Source organism: Diceros bicornis, chromosome 17 (assembly GCF_020826845.1).
Source record: "Diceros bicornis minor isolate mBicDic1 chromosome 17, mDicBic1.mat.cur, whole genome shotgun sequence".
Classification (NCBI taxonomy): Eukaryota; Metazoa; Chordata; class Mammalia; order Perissodactyla; family Rhinocerotidae; genus Diceros; species Diceros bicornis.
This window is the reverse complement of record NC_080756.1, coordinates 4,718,254-4,740,750: the sequence shown is the minus strand read 5'-3', so window position 1 is coordinate 4,740,750 and position 22,497 is coordinate 4,718,254. Positions and strand designations below refer to the sequence as shown.

General features: G+C 41.5%; 1 long non-coding RNA gene across 1 annotated transcript; it reads right to left on the bottom strand.

Moving 5' to 3' along the window:
• Positions 1–6,755: 6,755 nt before the first annotated feature.
• On the bottom strand, positions 6,756–22,085 carry LOC131415836 (uncharacterized). Its single transcript, XR_009222518.1, has 5 exons — positions 21,936–22,085; positions 21,752–21,820; positions 8,555–8,697; positions 7,636–7,761; positions 6,756–6,810 (listed from the first exon to the last, which is right to left on the bottom strand). It is a non-coding gene; the product is annotated as an uncharacterized LOC131415836 (long non-coding RNA).
• Between the last annotated feature and the right edge of the window lie 412 nt (positions 22,086–22,497).

Below are 22,497 nucleotides of genomic sequence, written 5' to 3'. Positions count from 1 at the left end.
TTGTGAATTACAATTTTCTTTTACAACTGAAAACCATATCCTGGTCAGGTCTCAGTGGGGTTTAATGCTGTCAGAGCACACAAGGTTTGTTTTGATCTGTTATGGAGTAACACACACAGCTTTCGGTTCACACTAATAACACTCCCATGTCTGGTATACACCAATCCAGAGGCTACTAATGAAAGGTTGGAATTAACCAAACACAGTTTCACTACAAAACATGTGAAACTTATTAAAACTTAAAAGTAACTGCTGATTCTCAATACAGGCAGAACTAAAGAATGTGGGAGTCTTGTGAGGTTACTTAAGCAAAAATTTTAAAGCACATTCAAGATGCTTTGGGTCTGCCTGTTCAGTACACAATGTGTTAACATAATAGAAAAATGTGCTAAACTTTTAAGATTACTGAAACCAAGAAATGAAAAGGATTCAACAAGGAAACAGGCTATTTCTCTCACCAGGGTTAACTCCTACTCCGAGTCTTTGGTCTAATAAATAATTCTACATGCAGTTGTCAGAACAATTACCTTACCATTTTCTCACCAGAAAACTGTTTGTTGATCTGGAAAGGAAAGGAGGAGCAGGCACCAGTGGAAGATGGCAGAGAGGAGGTGAGTTTCAGCAGCTAAGTTACATAATTCAATATGAGACTACAGCTTTGTTTTATTTTTTTAACTACGTGTAATTTACATATAGAAAAGTATTCATTTCATGAGTGTACAGTTTGCTAAATTTTCACAAACTGGATTTATTCATGTAACAAGTGCCCAGATGGAGAAACAGAACATTCTCGGCACCCTTACAGATTTTTTTTTAACTTAGCAATGTATCTTCACCCACAGTGGGCACTTAGATCTGCTCTATGTTATGGTTTCAAAGAACAGCGAATCCTTGAAGCTGGAAAGCAATAGGAAATGACAACAGCCAGCGCTGAGTTCTCTCTGCTTGTGGTTTTAACAGAGCTACTGGGTCCCAACGTGGGGGTGTGACACGAACTGCTCAAGCTGGATCCAGGCAAGGCGTAGAAGAGGGGAAAACACTTCAACTAAAGCTCTTTCCCTGGGAGGTGCCCTCAAAGCTGGAGTTTATAAAAGTCATGAAAGCACTGTGGTTTGGGGATTAAGATCCCAGGTTCTGGAATCAGAGACGCCATTTCCACAACTTACTAGAAGGAACAGCCAGTCCAAGTTATTTAATCTCTCTGGGCCTCAGTGGCCCCATCAATAAAATAAAGATGTGCCAATCTCACTGAGTTACTGAGAAGATCAAATGAGATCCCCTACAGCTGCATGTGGAAGGTGCTAAAGACAAAGCAGCATTCCAAAGATGACATTTATCATTATTATCAGTATTACAATGCCCGAAAAACTGATTCATCCATTGGAGAAGAGACCTCCTGGTTTTCTCCTCTGTTGAATGTCAGTTCATCCTCCTCATGTGGATTTTGTTATCTACCTCAGCCTGTTAGAACTGAATTCAAGACTAAAGAGTGGGTGACCCCTATTGGTGAAAGAACCAGTGTCCTCTATCCCTTCCCTTCTGGACTTACCTAAATCTTTACACAAACACCTCCTAACATTTACCCCACACAGGTTTTCAAAATCTGGTGTGCAGAAACGACACGTGGATATCTGGGGCCCCATACCTAAATATTCTCTCTCAGTAGATCTGGGGTGGGGCCCAGGAATCTGCATGTTAATCAGTGTCCAAGTGATTCTGACATAGGTGGTCTCTGGGCCACCCTTTCAGAAACACAGACCCTCTGAGTCTCAGGACCTCAGAGATTATAAAGAGCATCTGTTGAAGCAGAGGAATGTTCACTGATTTTATTTTCTATGCTGAGTAGACAGTATCCACAGTTGACACTTTCCAAACATTAAAGGAATTTTCCAAGTAATAAAAATAAAATTCTTCAAACATGTGCTTTGCTGGCGTTCATTTCAGATAGATCATTTGCATATCATTAAAAGTCCTAAGCGGAAATGAGATGCTAATGAAATTAGTTGAGTCCAATCAATGCAACTTTAAAATTCATGAAAGCAAAAATAAGATTCCCGCTGATGTATAAATGTAACATTTTTCTCATTATGGTTTTCTATTCCTTGAGCATATTTCTTGGCATCTGACAGTCTCTGTTTTTTGGCATTTTCAGTTCCTCTTATTTTTTTCTACAAATAGGCCCATTAGCACCACAGCCCAAGACATTTTTGTAAAAAATTTCATTTGCACGTATACACTTAGAGACATGTATTTATATATATTCATAGAGATAAGCATAATGCTTTGTTGAATGAGTAATTCTTCCTGGCCTTTCCATTTTCCTCCATTTCCATTGTCATCATCATCACCATCTCATTGAGTGCATATTAAATTATGTCCACTTTCACCTAAAAGATATATCCCTTAACTAAGTTCAATTACAGGTCTTTCATGAAAACAAGTTGACATTCTTAAGTGAGTTGCAGTCCAGATGATAAGTTTCGTTTTCTTCAGTTGCTCTCAATAAGCATGTACATGGGACCTACTGTTTGCCCAGTTCTATGAGGCTGGGTTGGTTATTTTCACCAGTTGATGGGGGAATGAAAACCACATGGTGGGGGAGCCCAAGTTGAAATAAGGACAAAGTACCAGTTCTCTCCACCAAAGAAGCGCCGGTAGCAAATCTGAGCTGCGGATAGACAATCATCCGGCCCCCAACGCATCTGAATCTGCGTTGATGGAACAGATCATTTCCATTTCCCTTCCTAGACACCCCACCCACAAACTCCTGCCCAGAGAGCATGGTGGTTGGAAACTCTTCCCTTACACCGTCCTAGTCGGCCCAAGCCTGGCCCGAGGCCTGACCTTGTTGAATTTGCCATCCCTCTAAGGGGACCTGAGCTAACCCATTTCTAAGAAAGCACCTGCTGAAGTGAGAAAGAAGAGCTTTGTTTGGGACCAGAGGAAAATATAACATCTGTGCTTGTCTTGAGGAGAAGTAGGGACAATTCAGAGTGATTTCTTTTTATATTCTTCAGATTTTCCACAATTTTTCATAATTGGGAAAACTAACAGAAAAAAAATAAGGAAAAATGTATCTTAAATGGGGGTGCCCTTCATTCGAAAATAGGGTAGAGAGCCGTTGTAACTGGTGCTATTATCAGATATTCTTATTTGTGTTTTAAATTTAAGTGCATATTAAGTTCAAAATGTAGTCACTTTGAAAAAGGACCCTCAACAGAATACACAATTGCTTTTTTCTTGGATGTCAAGATTTCAGGCATGAATGAGATCGAAGATAGTTTTGTTTTCTTCTTTTTCCCTTCAAGTTTTCTAAAACAAGCATGAATAACTTTTATAATTAGAAACATACCAATAAATGTTATTATTTGGAAAGAAGATTTTAGATTCACTGAAGCCCACGGATATTTAGGCTATACCCAAATTTATTTCTACACTGCAGGAATTTGCCTAACTGCTTTCAGTGTGGTGGATAATTTCTTAAAATAACATTCAATGAATTCATTTGCTTTAATGATTTTATAATTAGATATCTTGTAAATATTCTTGATTTTTAAGTCTATCTGGTGTTGGTATGAATTGAATCCAGGAAACTGTACAATTAACAAAATTTGATCTCCCTTGGATAGGGCCTTTTAAATAAGCAAGCCTCAGATTTACAATGTGGGACTTGTGAAAATGTCTCATTACCTAGGATTATCATAATCCTGGAAATGACAAATTTTAAAATTTGTAGATTCATTTTAAGACCACATAGAAGGCTGAAAGAAGGAGCCTGTATTTATTGTGACCAGGTGTTCCTGGCCCGCTATCTTTAATAGCCAAGACCACATTGCTCTATCCCCAGAGCTCTGTTCAGGAAGGCATAAAAGGTAAGAACGTTTCAGAAGGCCTGGTAAACTCTTCACCCTCAGTGCTCAAAGTGTACCTCGTTCTTGGGGTAGAACTTAGCAGCTTCCAACTAAAGGTGAGAAATGCTAAGGTTTCTGAGAACAGATGTTGAAGTCAGTAAACTCAGTCTGTGTCCAACACATCATCCCACCAAACCAAACAGAAGTAGAAGAAATTACATGTGTTAAAACAAACAAACGTGAGAAAGCAGACAGACACGAAAAGACCAATGACAGAATTGGCTAATTCTAGGCTCAGCCCAAGTGGACTCATCACAGAAATCACTTTTATTCTTGTATTTCCTCTTAGAGGCAATATTTAATATTGAAAACAAAATCTGAGGCATATAATACTTTAAAATAATGCCAGTCAGAAAAAGGAGAAAGATGCACACATCCATCTGGTTTACTTTACGGCGTCCACATTTATAAGCCTAAAAAGAGATTATATGTTTTAAATAAAACTAAGGATAATTTTCTTCAATGGAACCATCACTAAAAAGAAAGCTTTCTTATTATTTTATCCTGTTAACAACCTTTTCATAAAGATTGAATTGATCTTTAAGATGTATTACTTTAAGCAGCAAAGCAATAAATGGCCCCTAGTACAGGGCACATGAGCAGATTGTTCTCCAACACTGAGACCCAGCGGCCACTGGTTGCCTTGTAAGGTTCTGCAGAGTCCTTGGATCGGAGCTCCATAGGCCCCTCCACAGGTCCCTTTGTGGAGACGAGGATTTGCACGGCCATGGAGCACGGTGGTTAGGGGCTGACACAACTCTGGAGCCAGACTGCGTGGGCTCAAATCCCAGCTCCCCTACTTACTAGCTGCCAACCTTGAGTGACTTATTTTAGTTCTTTCTGCCTCTGTTTCCCTGCCTGTAGGTGAGGATAATACTACTACTCTATCATAAGGTCATTGTAAGTTGTCAATGAAGTTAATCCATGTCAAGTTCTCTGAGCAGTGCCTGGTACGGAGTAAATTGTCTGTAAGTGTTAACTGTACTCATAAATACAGTCAGTGTGAAATCACAAATGACAGACAAATCAAGAGGGAAGAAAGAACAATTGCCAAATAGCATTGTGAACATTGTTTTAGAAAAATTAGAAATTATACGCAGATGCATTCATGGTTCTACGCCATGCGGTTTTGGAGATTTCTTTTCCTTTTTTTTCTCTCACATCCGGGTGAAAGTCTCCAGGAAATGTGAGTGGAGACTTCTATATTATCGCCCAAACTTTGCCATAAACAAAAGCCAATCTTCCACAGGCTGAGATAGTGATTTTAAAGAAACAGCAGTCACTTGTGAAACATTTTCACCTATAAAAGTAATGGCCAAAACTTGTTCTCAATTTCACTTAGAATCCATTGTGTTAAGAAGTGCATCTCTTGGGGACCGAACATCAATTGCATGCCTGTGTAAAAAGTATTTTTTAATCACAAAAGAATAAGGAGGCTATCCAACAAACGGGAAGCACAATGACGCGCCTAATTCAACAGATTTCTCAAAGGCCTTTCCAACCGCTATTACGGCAGTCAAATGAAGGGGAAGGTAACAGCGGATTATTACCTTTCACTCAACACTTCTCCCTCTGCCAAGAATTTGTTAGATGTCACAGGAATATAATTCACATGCTTCACAGATTGTGAACAATTTTATCTAAACTTTCAACCATGTATCCAGCATCACTCAAGCTTGATATAATCTGAGCACGACAGCAAATGGCCAGCACACCATCTGCTCTGCCACTCGAGTGCCCCAGGTGTGGAGGAGACGACTCCACACCGCACTTGCCCACGGAGGAGGAGAAACAATTCAGCTGGAGGGGTGCACTGCAAACGGACTGCAGCTCTGCCAAACGCTGGAAAAGCTGGGAGCCATCACGCAGAGTGAGTGCAGGGAGGAGCTCCCCTCCGTGGTCCTTTTATCAACCTGGCTGGTTGTAGAAAGCGAAAGATACTCTGGAGAATTACACTGCCCCTCATTCACAAGCCACAAACCCTTGAGACCCAGGATCACCTCTTGTTAATCTTTGGATGGCCAGAGTTTAACACCGTTCCTGACATATAAAAATAATGGCAATCACTAACATTGTCAAAAACTTACTGCATGCCAGGCACTGTGCTGAAAGCTTTACTGCAAGTTTTATCTCATTTAATCCCAAGAACCCGATTGTACGTTTAAGGAACCTGAGGCATGCGGAAGTTAAGTACTTTACCCATGTCACCCATTGGCAATTGTGACTTACATAATCAGTACGCAGTATGTATTTGAATGAATATGTGAAGTGAATGCATTTCAAAGTAGGTGTCTCGTTTCCCCACACACACATTCACTTGGTACATACACATTACTAGAACGGAAGGGAAAGACGCCAAAAAAGGGTGAGGAACTTCGAAAATTGCTAAGGTTGCTCAACACAATTGGGAGAAGCATTATTGCATACTGCAGAGAAATACAGTGATCTTCACACACACTCCTCGTTATCTTTGTAAATTGAATTTCCCATGAGTACGCTTAAACTGGCTTTTGACTGTTTCGAATAACCATTATCATTACTGCTGTTTTGTTTGGAGCTCACAGTTTATCGGTCTCCAATAAATGGCAGCAATTCCCTCCCTCTAACGCAAGCGCTCATTTGTCCATTCATTCATTCCGCAGATACTCACGGAGCATCTACTGTACGTCAGGCTCTGCAGATATCATGAAGAACCAGACACAGTCCTGCTCTCAAGGTGTTATAGTCCTGCAGGGAGGCCTGTTCGGTAAACAAGTAATTGCCCCAATAATTAGTGAATTACAACCAAGATACACGCTATCAAGGAGCGATACATCACATATAAGGGATGTAGTGATGGTACTTGCCCAGCCTGGACGAGTCAAGGAAGATTTCACTGCCACGATGTTTAAGCTGAGACCTGAATAAAAAATATGGAAAATGAATGGAAGTTTGCTGTGGGGGAGTGAACGGGGGAGGGGGGGGATAGGTAAAAATGTTCCAAGCAGAGGGAACAACATGTGACAACAGTATAAAGACCATGAGGCAAGAAGGAGCTGCATGCAGTATGTGTATTGGTTTAATTATTAAATAATTAGCACTTCATTGGTTGGCAATAGAGCAGATTCTTCCAGAAACTGCCATAGAAGCCAAGCACTAGAAAATCGGGTACTGCAAACAGACCATGGAAAGTATTCAAACCCTAAACAATCACACCATTGGCCACGCTGCAGGAAATTCTTTGGAACTATTTGCTCCAGGAGCAACCTCTGAAGTGTCACAAGTGTACCAAGATCCTATTGCCTCTCTCAGGCTCTGCCGCCCCATCTCCCACCATACAGAAGCAGCATGAGAGAGACAGAGAGAGAGAGAATCCTACAGAAGAGCCTCTTCCAAAACACTCATCTGATGCCTATTCAGGTCTTCCAGCAAAGCAAAACAGGGTGGCAGCCGGCCCCACCGCATTTCCATTTTCTTCCCCCACACACTTCCTTCCCTGAATGCCTCCACCCACCTTTAACTTAGACTTATGCCTCTGCCAAAGTAAACAGAGATGCCTTAAAAAGAAAAAAGAAGAAGAAGAAGGGGGAAAAGGGGAGAACAAGGAAAATAAATCCCTTCAGGACTTCTTGCGCTTGGGGAGTCACACAGCAAAACTATCTGAGTGCCAAGCTGACTCCTGTAGCTTTTCAAAGCACACAACAACACGGTCACCCAGCTTAAGTGGCATAAAAAGCAAACCCACCGGCTGATTGCATTCACGGTGTGTGGTCCCGAAAATCAATCCACTTGGAGGACAAAGCCCACACCTCTTCTTTGCAAGTTCATTCGGTTTCCTCACTTATTGTTTTCTCCAGGTGATGTCTGCAACCTAAGTAGGGTCGGTAAACTAAGCAGCCCTTGATAAAGCACAGGAAACATGGGCGGAGGGAGAGAGGGGAGGGAGGTGCAGAGGGGGAGCAGGAGAGCCTCCACGATCCCGGGACCCAAGGAAAAGTCTGACCAGAGCCTTCAGATGCTTGAGTGTATGCTCAAAGTATGGGTAGCACAGCAGAGAGCTAAAAGTTCCTAAATTTTTACTTGTAAATTAATACAAAGCTCAGTCCTAGGTTACTCAGCATTTTCCTAATTTTGAATTCCTAGAGACCACTCTGACTAAAACAGTCCCAATCTGGCCTGGAAATGGGCTAAGTGCCTCTCAGCACACATGGGCTTTTCAACAATCTCAAACCTTTCTCAAGAGGCCAGGCGGGGGTTTCATCTTGCCCACGTCTCTACACAGAATCGCTCACAGTTTATGACCGGCCTTTATAGGTGAATTCTGAACAAACGAGGCACTGTTTAAGCTGATCCTTAGTTCTGTTTTGAGTTTTAAAGCAATCTCATTGTTCTAACCAAACAAAAAAAAGTTTTGACAAGCAAAATAAATAAGTGTTACCTGAAAAGAAAAATATATATAAGCTATAGGTCAAATTCTCTCTTCTTCCACAGATTGCCCCTCTGTTGGTAGTTCTCCAAGCAGGAAAACTCAGAGCCTCAAGGATAAGGTCCTCAGGTTCATTTTGTCCTCCCCTCAGTTTCCACAAGAGATAGAACCCAGCTACGACATTGCCCAACTGCAGGGAGCCCCGTGTTTTTGTCAACCATGGTGTGAATGGCGCAACCTGGAGGAATTGTTCCAGACGTTCGCCAAGGATAGGGGCTGCAGAATATTCTAGAACATTAGCCAGATGACCATCAGCTCCCGCATTTGCACAGTGCTTCTCCCAACCACTCTCCAAAGAGTCTTCTTGTTATCACAAACATCCTGGGAAAGGAAAGGAAACGATGAGTAAGGGAAGCAGGGCCAGGTGAGAAACGGGTTTACTAGAAATGCACATTCTTGGGCCAGCCCCGTGGCTTAGCGGTTAAGTGTGCGCTCTCCGCTGCTGGCGGCCCAGGGTTCGGATCCCGGGCACGCACCGACGCACCGCTTCTCCGGCCATGCTGAGGCCGCGTCCCACATACAGCAGCTAGAAGGATGTGCAGCTATGACATACAACTATCTACTGGGGCTTTGGGGGAAAAAATAAATAAATAAAATTATAAAAAAAAAAAAAAACGCATTCTGTCGTCCTACTGGGCCACCCATTGCCCTGAAGAAACCTAAAATCTGTTCGTCTTTTGCATCTCCTTAAAACAAAGTATTTTTCACTGAGTGCCTTCTCAGCCACCCTTCCCTGTGAGCCTCACGCAAGATTCACACAGACCCAGAGCACGCACTGTAGTTCATTTCAGAGCTGAGACCTCTAGTTTCGCGCATCACTTAGTTTTTTTCTTTCCCCTAAGCTTTTGCTCTTCAAAGACGGACATCTCTGTGAGCTGCCCAACTTTTACCGATAAAGTTAAATTGACCCTGGTGATACAGGGCAATTTGAACTTGACAAAGAATTCAAACGAGGCAGGATTAGGAAAGGTGTTTGGACACTAATGGCTTGGCTGCTGAGGGCCCAGTTCCCAGGCTACTCCCAGGAGTATCAAACTTCGAGGCCGCTTCGTGTGCTAGTGAAGAGACACTGCCTCAGCAATGCGCCGTTTACTGCACAGGGAACCAGAAAAAACTGTTTTCCCCGGAAGCACTGGGGAATGCAAAGAGACATTTAATAATAATATCTGATGGGGGTGGATAAAACATTTTTTCAAGGAGAACTTTCTTTGGCACCACAAAATTAAGGGATTTTCTAACCCTGTCTTCTTTGCGTCTTTCCCAGAGGAGGAAATTGTAAAGGCCGACCCTTGAAAAATAATATAGTAAAATCTAACTTTATTCCCCTAATCTCTTAATAATGCTGCAGCTGGCCATGATCTATTTAGCATAACACAAAAATAATGTATTTGTACCAAGCAGATTTGCAATGCTTTAAAAGAGTGAAAGCTATTTACTTGATTGATTAAGTTAAAGTGTTTACATAAAAGTGTCGTATTTTGACATCAGTCATACAACACCACATCTGGTACTTCTAATTAAATTGTGTGAAAAAGACTACATTTTTTATTCAGTCACAACAATATGGCTAATGGGAAGTACAAACGTATCCGTCATGCCCAGAGCCTGGGATCTGCAGTTATGGCATGTGGCTGCTAAAATCCCCAGATTTGGATTTTGCAAAGCTTTCATAGCCTCCAACACATGTTTTGTTTGAACAAAGACTAAGGAACGGGGCCCCACCTCTGTGAGTCAACGGTTATTATTTTTCCTATTTTGATTTAAACCTCTCCAAGCGCCACCAGTGAATGAAAATGTAATGAGAATGAGAATAAAGTTATCTTAAGGAATTGGTGCTCAGAGCCCAGGTAAGGCGCTTTGTTTTGTTAAGCTTTATTCCTGCAGATTAAGAAATAAACTCAAGAAACTTTAATGGGGGAACAGGGGAGTGGAACCCTATTATTCATTCAGAGTGGGAGCTCATTTGTATCCCCGTTGAAGTGTGGGACTCATACGTACCTTAAAAATGGCCTGCTCCTTACGGAAGCTCTTGATTGAAACCCCTGGTATTTTTTTTCTTCCAAAATTAAGATGAAATATTTTAAATATAACAAATAAAGGACAAAATGGCTTGGCTTGTTAAGGCCTGCTTACTTCACTTTTAATATAGACAAATAATACTTCAAAAATCCTCTTTTTATTTTTTTAAGTTAAATTATGTCCACCCCATGTGCAGATTCAATTTGCGGACTAAATACATAACCAAACCTAGTCTCCCTGGGAACCATCCATTTGCTTAAGAAGGTAGAGGAGACACTGCTGTATTTTCTTAAAGAGATTCCTGGCATTTTTTTCCTCCTTCATTTCGCCTTAAAGACTACCTTGAGAAATGTTGCCCAGCAGTAAAAGGAAAATGAGTTCAAGCTTCAAAATCAGGAAATTTGGGTAGTAAAAACGTAAGTTATAAAGTCAATGTTGATCGGAAAATAAATCGAGCTCTTTTAAATGGGTAAAGTGTCAGCCATGAGAAGTAAAGACCATCCGACTTCCTATAGAATTGTTCATCCTTCTTCAGGCACCCGCGGCCACCAAAGGCCCTTAGGCTGCAAAAGGATACGTTGGCCCAAGAAGGTAAAGTATTTGAACACACATACGGGGTATGCACTTATTTATCAGGTACTATTTTCAATTTAAAGAAAACAAACGTGAAGGCAGGAACCATGAACAAATAGAGGCATGGTTTTCCATAATTGCAAGGGGGCTTAGGTAATGCCCTATGCAGTGTTTGATTTAAAATGTTAAAATATTAACAGAAGTTTTCTATAGCAGAGTGTTCCTATCACAGTGAAATGACTCATAAGAATGCTAAATTCAAACCAGATGGGCACAAACATTAACTGAAAAAAAAAAAAATCAGATTTTTAGGGGTCAGCGTGGGTCTTCATAAAAATGAAGACCTTGTCTGAGTTCGTGAAAAATGAACTTTCAGTGACAACAAAGAAAACAAGAGAAAATATTAGTGACTTTATTTTAATTATACAAGCCACCGTCAATTAGAAGAACTAACATTTACAAAACTTTACATTGCCATTTTAATTTGAAAAAGATGACTATGGTAATCTTGAGACTTCAAACAAACAGGGACTTCAGTGTCTCCTCTACAGCCTGAGTCAGGGACACATGAGTTCAGCTGTGTGCCACGCTCAGATTCCACAAGAATCTCTCTGCTTCCCACCGAGAAGGAGCCCTCATTGAAGATCTGTGCGGTAGAGAAGCCTCCACCGGTTGGCACCCGGCACGATGCCAGCCTCTGCCCTTCTGTCAGCAGACCACAGAGGAAAATGCTCACTGCCGGCTCGGACCCCACCACATCTCCGCTGCCCTCTTGTTAAAAACATGTTCTCTCACATTTCTCTCTTTTTGTTTTTTTCCTCTAGAGCTTTTTACCATTTGCAGATTGTCTGCAACATGTGCTGTGTTTAAATGTGTACATACCCTACAAGAAGAAAAATATGTGGGCTCAGAATTAATATTGTTTTTGACTTATAGGGAAATTCCAGTTGTGTTTAACTTGGACTGTGGGATCCAGGAACTTTACAGAGAGGAGAAACGAATGTGTTTTGAGCAAAAATGTGTATGGGGAGTTCCCTACTGTTTTGTTGCTGGAATCTTGGACAAGCCAGGGAAAAATGACAAGCACATAATTTAGTCTGGCAGCCATATCACTTTGTGCTGTGAGCCTGTCAGTTCTTACTAGCTAAGTGAGGGCTGCTCTGCTTTGGTGCGAGGATGAGAGACCTCCCAGGAACAAGTAGGTACTTCAGGAAATGGTGTTTCTCATTCAGTAGGTGGCCTCTCCTCTCCGGGTCCGTGTGAATCGATGCCCCGAGTGGTGTTGGGGGCACTGTGCTGCACTGAGCTGTTTACCTTTTGGATGAAACCTAAAACCACAGACCTAACCATTTGTGGTCACCAGAGATCTTATGGCAGACTTTCTAAGAGCAGTTGTGTTAACTCCGGAATCCTGGCCCAAGTCCAACTAAAGTAATTACATTCTGCCTCCCTAAAATTCCCCCTGCAGTTTCAATTGAATACGATAGTCTCAGCCCTCCACCTCACCGAGTTGCTGGGCACGGCGGTTAACATTCCATGCAGGCACAGCCTGTAATTCCAGGCTGGAAGAAGTGATTCCCTGGTCCTCACCAAGGTGTGGTGACACTTAATTAATTAGTGCTCATAAAAGCACAGGGAGAATCTGAGTTTAGACGTCCTCGTAGTATGCAAAGGGGCAGGAATGTTCTCGTGTTCATTTGCCAGTAAGAGCCAGCGGTCAGTGTGCTATTAGACGCTTTAATAGGAGTACAAATTCAGGACAAGAGGCATAGTTAGAGTCCCACTGCCCTCGACCTGGACATATCTTATCTGGGATAGTGTGTTCAATTCTAGAGATGTGTTTAAAAGAGGCACCTCAGCTAAGTACAGCACATCTTGAGAGGCCACCAGAATGATGAAGGGTCTAGAAATGATGTCATATGAGGGACACACTTAAAGGAACTGGGGATGTCTGACAAAAAAGAAAAGAAGGAAGGAAGAACAAAAGGAAAGGAGGGAGGGAGGACAAGAAAGAAAGAAAGAAAAAGAAAGAAAGAAAGGAAGAAGGGAAGAAAGGAAGGAGGGAGGGAGGGAGGGAGGGAGGCAGGAAGGGAGAAGAACTGAAATTTGAAGAGCAAACATACTTTGTAGCCCCACAGAGCAGAACCAAGACCAGTGGGTAGAAGTTGCAAAGAGGCAGAGAAAAGCCTTCCTCCCAGCCTTAGCCTAGAATATCTTATCCCACCACGTCTGGGCATTAATTCAACTCTTACCCATTCATCAAGACTAAATTCAAGTTCATCACCAGATGAAATTCATTCCACCAAGAACTCGTCTTACACCAAACTCACTCAGTACTTACTGTCTGTAGCACAAATGTGACCCTTATCACAGGCTCTCAATGGAGATCTCATTAATTCTGAATTCTTTTCTCGTCAATGTGTCTCTAAGGTTTATCAGAGGAGGAATCGTGCATTATGCTTCATATCTGCAGTAGTGGTAAGCAAAGTGCATTCAGCTCAGTTCTTCACAACAGCTATTTATTAACAGACTATGACGTGTGCTGAGTATACAAAGACGAATGAGACAAACCTACCATGAAGGTGACCTCCCCCGTATGGCACAAATTATTTTAAAAATAAATAAATAAAAGAAATTTTTCTAAAAACCCATCAAATTTTCAGGAAAGATTTTCGTGAAGAAGTGGTATTTGAGGTGGCCCTTGAAGAAACGATGCCTTTTTAATAGGCCAAAGTGTCAGGGGCCCTGGACGTGGGAAAACATGGAGTAATTTCTTGGAACTATGTAAAGATGTTTCTTGAGTAGAGGATATAAGTTAGAGGAGAAGCAAGAAATAAAAGGAATGGCTAACTGGAAATGTACATTTGGAAGACCCTGAGAAATTAATACTTAACTCAGTAAATAACAGCAGCTATTGAAGATTTTATCTTTGTTTTCAATAGGGGAAATATTAACATGAGACCTATGCTTTAGGATGTTGATATGATAGGCCTGTGTTAGGTGGATTAGAGGGCTGAAGGCTGGAGTCTAGGTCAAGGCAATGACAGGTCTAACCAAGGAGCAGGCCATAGTGCCAAAGAGATCGGGGAGGGGAGGATCGAAGGAGTAGAGAAGACTGATTTCACAAAATTTCAACAAGTTTGCCATATGGATATGAAAGGAGATCTCTAGGTTAGAAACTAGATTTTTTTTTTTTAACAGAAATAAAGAAACCAAGAGAAGGACCTGGTTTCCATGGGGAAATGACTAATTTAGGTTTTCACATGTTAAGTTCAGGAACTTGTGTTGAATCCAGGTGAAGATTCCTAGCATGCCATGGGAAATGCAATACGGGTCCCCAGGAAAAAGGACACAGTGATATATCTATGGCCTCCATCCACATGGGGGAGGTACCATGGTACAGAGGATACAGAAAAGAAGAATTCTCGAAAAAGAGAAGTGGTCAGCCAGGCCATCTGCTGCACGGAAGACAGACATGAAAAAATGGCGTAAGACTTGATCATCAGAAGGTCACTGGTGAACTTCGAGAGTAGATTTCAGTAGACAATTGAAGACTCACCATCTCAGAGGGAAATAGGAATGGGAATGAATATAAACATAGGGTTCTAGGAGATTTTGAAAAGCTGCCGTAAAGCATATGATAAAAACAGGATCAATAAGAGATGGATTTTCAACTGTTGAGCAATAGTGAATAACTGTCCGAAGTTGTCCTAAAGATATTGTACACACCAAAAACAAAACAAAACGGAAACAATGAACCCTGGCTAATGTCTTCCTTCATGGTGCACTGCGTCCTGCACTGAGAAGACAGACAGTAAGGGTTGAGCCGGGTGGGGGAACCGGGGAGTACAGGTTGATCGCAAGTGCAACAGGAAATTGACTCTCCGGGATGGAATCTAATAAGGCTAGCGATGAACCTGGCCACATGATCAGCTGAAGTAGAAATAAGAAAGCAGGAGTGGTAGACACATTGGCTGACACCTGCCCAGCACCAGGAGAGGTGCGAAGGGTGTGGAAATGGAGATGCATGTGTCTCTGAGGGAGTGTTCAAAGGGGAAGAATGGGAAACATTTGCATTGCGATGATGTACAGGGATGATGATCAAACCTCGACTCCTCCACTTACTAGCTATGTCATCCTAAGTAAGTAACTTAACCTCTAAGCCTCAGTTTCCTGTTCCGTAATGTGGGGGTGGCCACCTACCTCAAGGGCTGTTATGAGAACTAAATAAAATAATCCATGCTTGGCTCAAAGTAAGCACCTAATGAATGAATTCCCACCAAGTTGCCACGTTCCCTAACAGACTCCAATCTGCAGCCTTCTAATCTATCCCTTCCCCCTGTTGTAGGGGACCCCATGCTGGGTCACCATCCTGACCTCCATGAGTGGCTTACCCTGACTACTCTCCCCTCCACAGGCTAACTGTGTGGTACACCCAGGGAATAAGCTAAAGATTATGAGCCTCAACTCTCCCAAGTCTTGGTGGATTTCCCAGTTCTTTATCTCTCTGTCCCTGGAACCCAAAGCAGAAGCTCAGATTAACAGCTGAGGGATTGTAACCAAACAGGGCTGGGGGAAGGGGATTCTTCCTTTAGTTGCTGGGCCTGGATCCAAGATTTCTTCTTCCTCAGCGGAACACCTAGCGATGAGTCATTCCTCAGGACCATTTCCTCAGGGAATTTGGTGAGGAAAGAACATGGGTAGCAAGTGCCTTAGACACGGAGGAAGAGAGAAAGAGGAAGACATCAGTGCCTCGTGAGAGATCCAGTCCCTCCGTTTCGTGCTTCTCCGGGGCCCAGGGGCTTTTCCTTTGCAAATAGCGCCATCTGTGCATGGGGTGGGTAAGAACTTAGCTCTTTACCGCACTTTGAGGAGAACATAGTGTATTTTGCATTAAAAACAAATCCCAACATTTTACCAGCCTCTCAGTCTTTATATTTCACTTCTGACACCAAGGTAAAAAATGAATAAAATTTTTTTAAACTGAATGAAATCAAGTTTTTCTACATTTTTGGCATAAATTGTGACTCGTCTCAAGGATTCAGCAAATTACTTTCTCTAAATTCCAGGAATGTGTGTTCAGGAGATTATGAACAGTTCAAAGATAGAATCTGACTAAATGTTTTATCAAGAGAAGAGGGAGGGGTGACATGGACTGAGTTCTTCGAAGATGGTTCAAGACCAGGAGGAAAAACAACCCAAAGCTGTGATCCATCTTGTCCCAGCACTCGAACATGAGCAGCTGGAAGTGTCCTCTCAGGGAGTCACTGCCGGCCGGAAGGTCCCCTCATGCCAACTCCACTTTACAGTGAGAAACATTAAAACGGAAAGAGAAATTTTCTTAAGCCTCATTATAAGAAATAAATTTGTAGGGACAGATTAGATACAAGACAACTTCTAGAGTCCTGAAGGTTGGTTCATTGAACCTCTGTTTTGTTGATCTACTAACTACAAACACTAATGCAAGAGGGATCAGAACATAAAAGTCTGTTCCTTTCCTGGGTCCTCAAACACACAAAAGTATTCAGCGACAATGAAAGGAGAAGGGGTGAGGATTTATCTATTGCAAACTGTTCGTCTCAGCTCATCTCAGTCTCTTAGCATCCTTGTGAGGGTGGGATTATCACCTTGTTGTAAAGATGAGGACACCTATTTGCCTAAAGTCGCACAAATTGTAAACCGTGAAGTGAGATATATCTGCTTCCAAGCCCAGTTTTGGGGTGTTTTTTTTTCTTTTAGTTACAACACATTTTTTTTTCTGGGTTGATTTCCCATTGATCCTGGGTTTACATGTTAAAATTCCATTTGTAATTCCATTTTAGGAATGGTTCACACCTTAAACCATGTGAACCATTTCTTCAAGTAGCCATTTCTTTTAATTATTCTCATCTCTTTCCATCTCAGTACCACCAAACCATTCCCCAAAGAAAGAGATCCACAAACCAGATCCAGGGATGAGGGAAAGGTGGACAGAGGGGAATCCATTCACTCCCACCTTCCCCTTCTAGATCAAGGCTCTTCCTTCACATATTTGGCCATAGCAAAGATACTCTGAAATGAACACACAGCAACGGTTCACTCAAAACAACGCTTCATTCATAAAAACAAATAAAGAGACAAATTTCATTATGGAAGCTATATGTGTTGATACTAGTTACAAGGAAGAACAACACAAAACTTCTGAACTTGATAATAGTGCTACAAGCATTTCTTGCTTCCCACACAAATATATATCCGGCCACAAATACAAACACGACCCTCCCACGGGGTCCTGGCATCACAGAGAGGAGGCACGAAACAAGCAGGTCTCGCCTCGCAGCCTCTTCGTTTCCCAGCTAACACGTGGTGATGGCATCCTTTCTGACTTATTTTATTGAAAGCCCAATCAACCGCCCTTAAACAATTTGTGTTTTTAACATATAAAATATGGACAATATTTTCATCATGTTTCTAATGTGGTCCTCCAGAAAGAACATGGGTTTCAACACTTGTGCTCTATTATTATTACTGCCTTGGATATAAATAACATCTTTCTTAGAAAAAGAGGGTTTTTGATAAAGAAAGTAAAACTCGGATTGTTTAGTTAATTTATCCAATCACACAGATGGCTTCTAAAGGACAAAACTGAAAATCATACACTGTTGTTGGCACTGCTACAACTATTTTGGGACACAGCAATTTTACTTCCAGGACTGTATCCTATAGCTATGCTCACACAGTGTGCAAGGTGTGGGACAAGGATGTTCATTGGTGTTACAACAGAGAAAAACTAGAAACGATAAACTGTCTTTCCACAGGGGATGGGTTAAATGAATTATGATACGCCCACAAAATGGAAAATCAAAAGTTGCTTTAAAAAGAATGATTTAGGTGATACAGGCTGATGATATGGGCTGGTATGGAATGGCCATAATATATAAGGTCTTTTGACCCCAAGTTTAGTGTTCAAGATACCATGTTGCCAATTTCAGTCAGGGTTTGATCAGGGAAACAGAAGCCATTCTGTGTATTCCAGGCAGGGATGGCTTTTCTAGATGGAAGTAGAGGCCTACACAGTTGTTGGCAGGACTGAGGAACAAAGGTTAGGAGGCCATTGCCCGTGATCTCAGGCTGTAGCACTGTCTGGTGGTTCTCAAGAGCTCTTCCAGAAGCCTTTCTGACCATCTCAGCCTGCACCAGAGCAAAGGATTTTCAAAAAGCCACCACCAACTGCATCACCCACTTAGAGTACAGGAGCAGGAGATGAGCTGGCGCTCACTTAGGAGCAGCTGGGAACCATTCACGTGTTCTTTGCTCGCACGCCTGCCTGAAACTACTCTGAAGAGCAATGGCCGCTCCTTCTCTTTTCCCTTCCAGACCTCGCCTTTGGGCCTCACACTGGCAGACTCAAATCCAGAACCAAACGGAGAAGGGGATTCTGGGAAATGGGATGTGGAGGAGACCCAGGAGGGGATGGTGAAGATACGGATTTGACTATGGACAGTCCATCACTCTGCTTTTTACAATAGGAGTCAGCATAAAAATCCTTTGACTAGCAGCCACAGGCATACTAGAAATACAATTTTACAACAAAAAATTTAATTTATATCCAATTTTTTTAAAACAATATCTTTAGGACATGCACTCAGTTCTCTCTTGAAGGTAGATGTCATATCTCCTAAGCAGAACTGAGAGGTCCAGAAAACTTCTGAGCCTCAAAATACTTCCTCTCCTTTTTCAGAGCCCTTGCAGTAGAAGGAAGAATCTACAGAAAAGTCTGACCTTTTATTTTGTGTGATAACACCATTAGTTAAGATTCATCTAGCGCTCGTTTGTGCAACAGATGTTTCGTGTGACCGTCCGGGCCCTGAAGTGAGTGGCGTTGGCCTCATTTCTCAGATGAGGAAGGTCAGGGGTGAGAAATCCCTCCAGATCACACTGCAGTTGTTTTGTGGGGCCTAAACCTGAACTATGCCTCACCCTTAAACCCGGGTTCTACACCACTCCACACCTCCATATAGCTGTGAGGGGAAGAATGAAGTGAATCAGAAGCTCTAAAAATTATGTCCTGTGTGAAATTGACTCGGGGGGTTGGGGCAGAGGGAGAAAAATGCCTTATATACAATGTGAAGCAAATATTTAATAAACCTTGGGTTTAAATTAAGATGTTGAACATTTTACAATCTCTTCTAAGATATCTGAGCTACTGTTATTTAAGCATCTATATTGCCAGTAGGACCCAGTCATCCAAAAAGACAAAATTCATAGTGCAGAAGGATTAAACTAAATTTTTTCCTTAAAAAAAAAGAAACAATTTCTCTAAATGTCTTGAGTAAATGGTATAAGAGACTGTACCTCAGATTTTCACTTATAAAGTAAGAGTTAGAATAAAAATCCTTTGACTAGTGGCCACAGGCATATTTGAGATACAATTTTACAACAAAAAATTTACATCCAATTTCTCTTACAGAAAATATTTTCACTTGCAAGAGAGAATCAACTCACCCACTGAAAGGTGACTTGATCCCTGCCCCGAGGAATTCTCTTCCCCTCCTGCCTTTGCAATACGGATGCCCCTGCCTTGCTTTTGATAAGGTTGGGTTGAAATAGGCTGCAGTTCTTGTTTCGTCTGCACAAGGCCTGTTAAGCTACAGGATTTTTGTAAGGATGACTTTCGATGCATCATATTAGTGGTCACTTGATTAACCATTTGATTCAAATATAGGGCAAGTTCAAAGGGAAACAAAACTATTGGCAACCTAGTAAACTTTGGTTCCAAGAGAGCTCTCTTAGGTTGACAGCTATGCTAAGAATAGCCTCAGGTCACTGGTTTCGCTTGGGTTAGTTTACAATGGACCTGATTGAAAGGCTAATCCTTAGAAACATCACTTGGGCTCTTTGATGCTAGTTACGCCAGCCACAGTGGTTTGACCTTCAAACCACTCTACAGTCTGGCCCCAACATTCATTTCCAACCTTGTGATTGCATCCTAACCCCAAACCTCTGCTCCACCATTCTTCATCCTCCTCATCCTCCTATGCTTCCTTTTTCCCTAAAAAGAAATAAGTAACATTCTATAAATCTCTTAGATGCAAAAGACAGAAACTCACTCAGCTTAAAAAAAAGAAAAGATGTTTAATTGGCTCATAAAAGTGAAGAGTATTCTAACATCAGACACAGATGGGTCTAGGAATTCTGACAATATCCTTAGGATTTGTTCTCTCTATCTTTGACCCTATTTTTGTCAGTGTTATCTTCATTCTCATGCAAACTCTGCCCGCATGATGGCAAGACAGCTACCAGTACTCCAGGCAGACAGCCCATCTTCTCTACAACTTCAGTGGAAAGGGAGATTTTCTCTTAATGCTGTTTTGGCAAAAGTTCTGAAATTGAGGTTTATTGCTCTGATTGGGTTCCATATCCTCACCTACCACATTCACTATGACCAAAGTAATGCAATGTTCTGATTGGTTAGCCCTGGGCTACTTGGCAATCCCCAAAGCCAGAAGTGGAGTCAGCTCCTCACCATCTACATGGAGTAAGAATGGAGATAGGACATTAGGGTGCTGTCGTCAGGAAAAAGGAGAATGGATGCTAAGTCCACTATAAAGATAGGATTCTCCTTACTCCAGAAACCAGAAGTCTTGTGAAGGAGATACACATATGAACAGATAATTACCAATCTTGTGAAATCCTGCAGTTCTTAATATTTCCCAAAGAGGTACATCTATGCAATAATTATTACCAAGAGTTTATTTTGCTTTGCTGCCATTTTTATGAATTGCTGCTAATTGAGGCAGAAAAACTAAAACTGGTTTTTTTTGTGTCCTATTCAATAATCTGTTTTGATTTCGGGGGAAAAAATACACATAATCCCATGCCTGAAAACTATTTTCTTTTTTTGTAACTTTAGGTCCTTGTTTTTATGCATACATACATTTTCACGGTTGAAATCTTGGTGGTAAACATCTCACATTCAATCTTTTAAAAATTATATAATTGTAAACATCTTTCCATATTTTTACAAAAACAGCCTAATGATCTGATTCAGTGACTACATAATATTCCATTGAGCAAAGGTCTCATGGTTCCCCCAACCATTCTCCTATTGTGAGAAATGAAGGTGGCTTCCAAATATTTGCTATTATACAATCCACTGCTATAAACATCTGTGTCTATACAGCTTTTTTCCAAAGAATTGCTTCCTTAGGTTACATTAGAGTATGGTTACTGGGACAAAAAGTTAAAGTATACAAAGAGGGTTAAAAACATGGGATTTGCAATCTGATATCCCTGAGTTCAAATCCCAGCTCCGTCAGTATATGACCTGAGACATGTCATCCAGCCTTTCTGAATGTCTGCTTCCTACCTGTAAAATGACAACGAAGGCACCTATTGTCTCAGGATTGTCGGGAGGATCTTATTCACGTAATTCTGACACACGGTAAATACTCCAAAATTATAGTCAATACTGGGGGTATTGTACTATGATTCTTGATGATACAGTGTCATATCATTTCCTAGAAAATTTTACTAATCTGCACAGAAATCTACCCAGTTTTATTACATTTGTAAAACATATTTGTAAATTTTACAATTTACCAATTTAGAAAGGTACCTCAAGGCTATTTTAATTGGAAGTTTTCTGATCACTTAAATAAATGAAACTTTTCCCATGTATTTTGAAACCAAGTTGTTCTGAGCTAAAAGAACACCATCCTCTCAAACCTCAATAAGTGAGTCACTTAGAAGCAATGGTTCTCAAGATTTTTCTAACCTAAAATACCTGAGGGATATAATGTACCTCATCAATAACAGCAACAGTCTATGACAGAGTTCTTCCACCTGGTGACCATATCCCTTGGAGGTTATTCTAGAATTGGAAAAGAGATGGTTTGAATAAATCTCTTGAGTGATTTATCTCATTCAATTCAGAATCATTAATGTAAATAAACATATATATTTAACTGCATTGAAGGTTAACATACCAATACTCACAACTGTCATCAGCCTTGTTTTTCTACCTATGAATGAGAGATTGCACAGTTTTTAAGACTGGAGAACTGAGAAACAGGTAATAGAGGATGGGTGTATGCGAAGTGGATCCCCTCAAATGGGATTCCAACAATATACTTGCTCTACTTCGCATCAATATAGAGGCTTAATTCTAACCCCTAACCCCCATAGCTGCAGTGAAAGCCAGCAAGTAATTAGGTACCAGAGCGATGGAGAGGATGGTGATGTGACTAGGTACCAGAGTGATGGAGAGGATGGTGACGTGACTAGGTACCAGAGTGATGGAGAGGATGATGATGTGACTAGATACCAGAGTGATGGAGAGGATGGTGACGTGACTAGGCGCCAGAGTGACGGAGAGGATGGTGACGTGACTAGGTACCAGAGTGACGGAGAAGATGGTGACGTGACTAGGTACCAGAGTGACGGGGAGGATGGTGATGTGACTAGGTACCAGAGCGATGGAGAGGATGGTGGTGTGACTAGGTACCAGAGTGATGGAGAGGATGGTTATGTGGTGCAGTGAGAGATGGA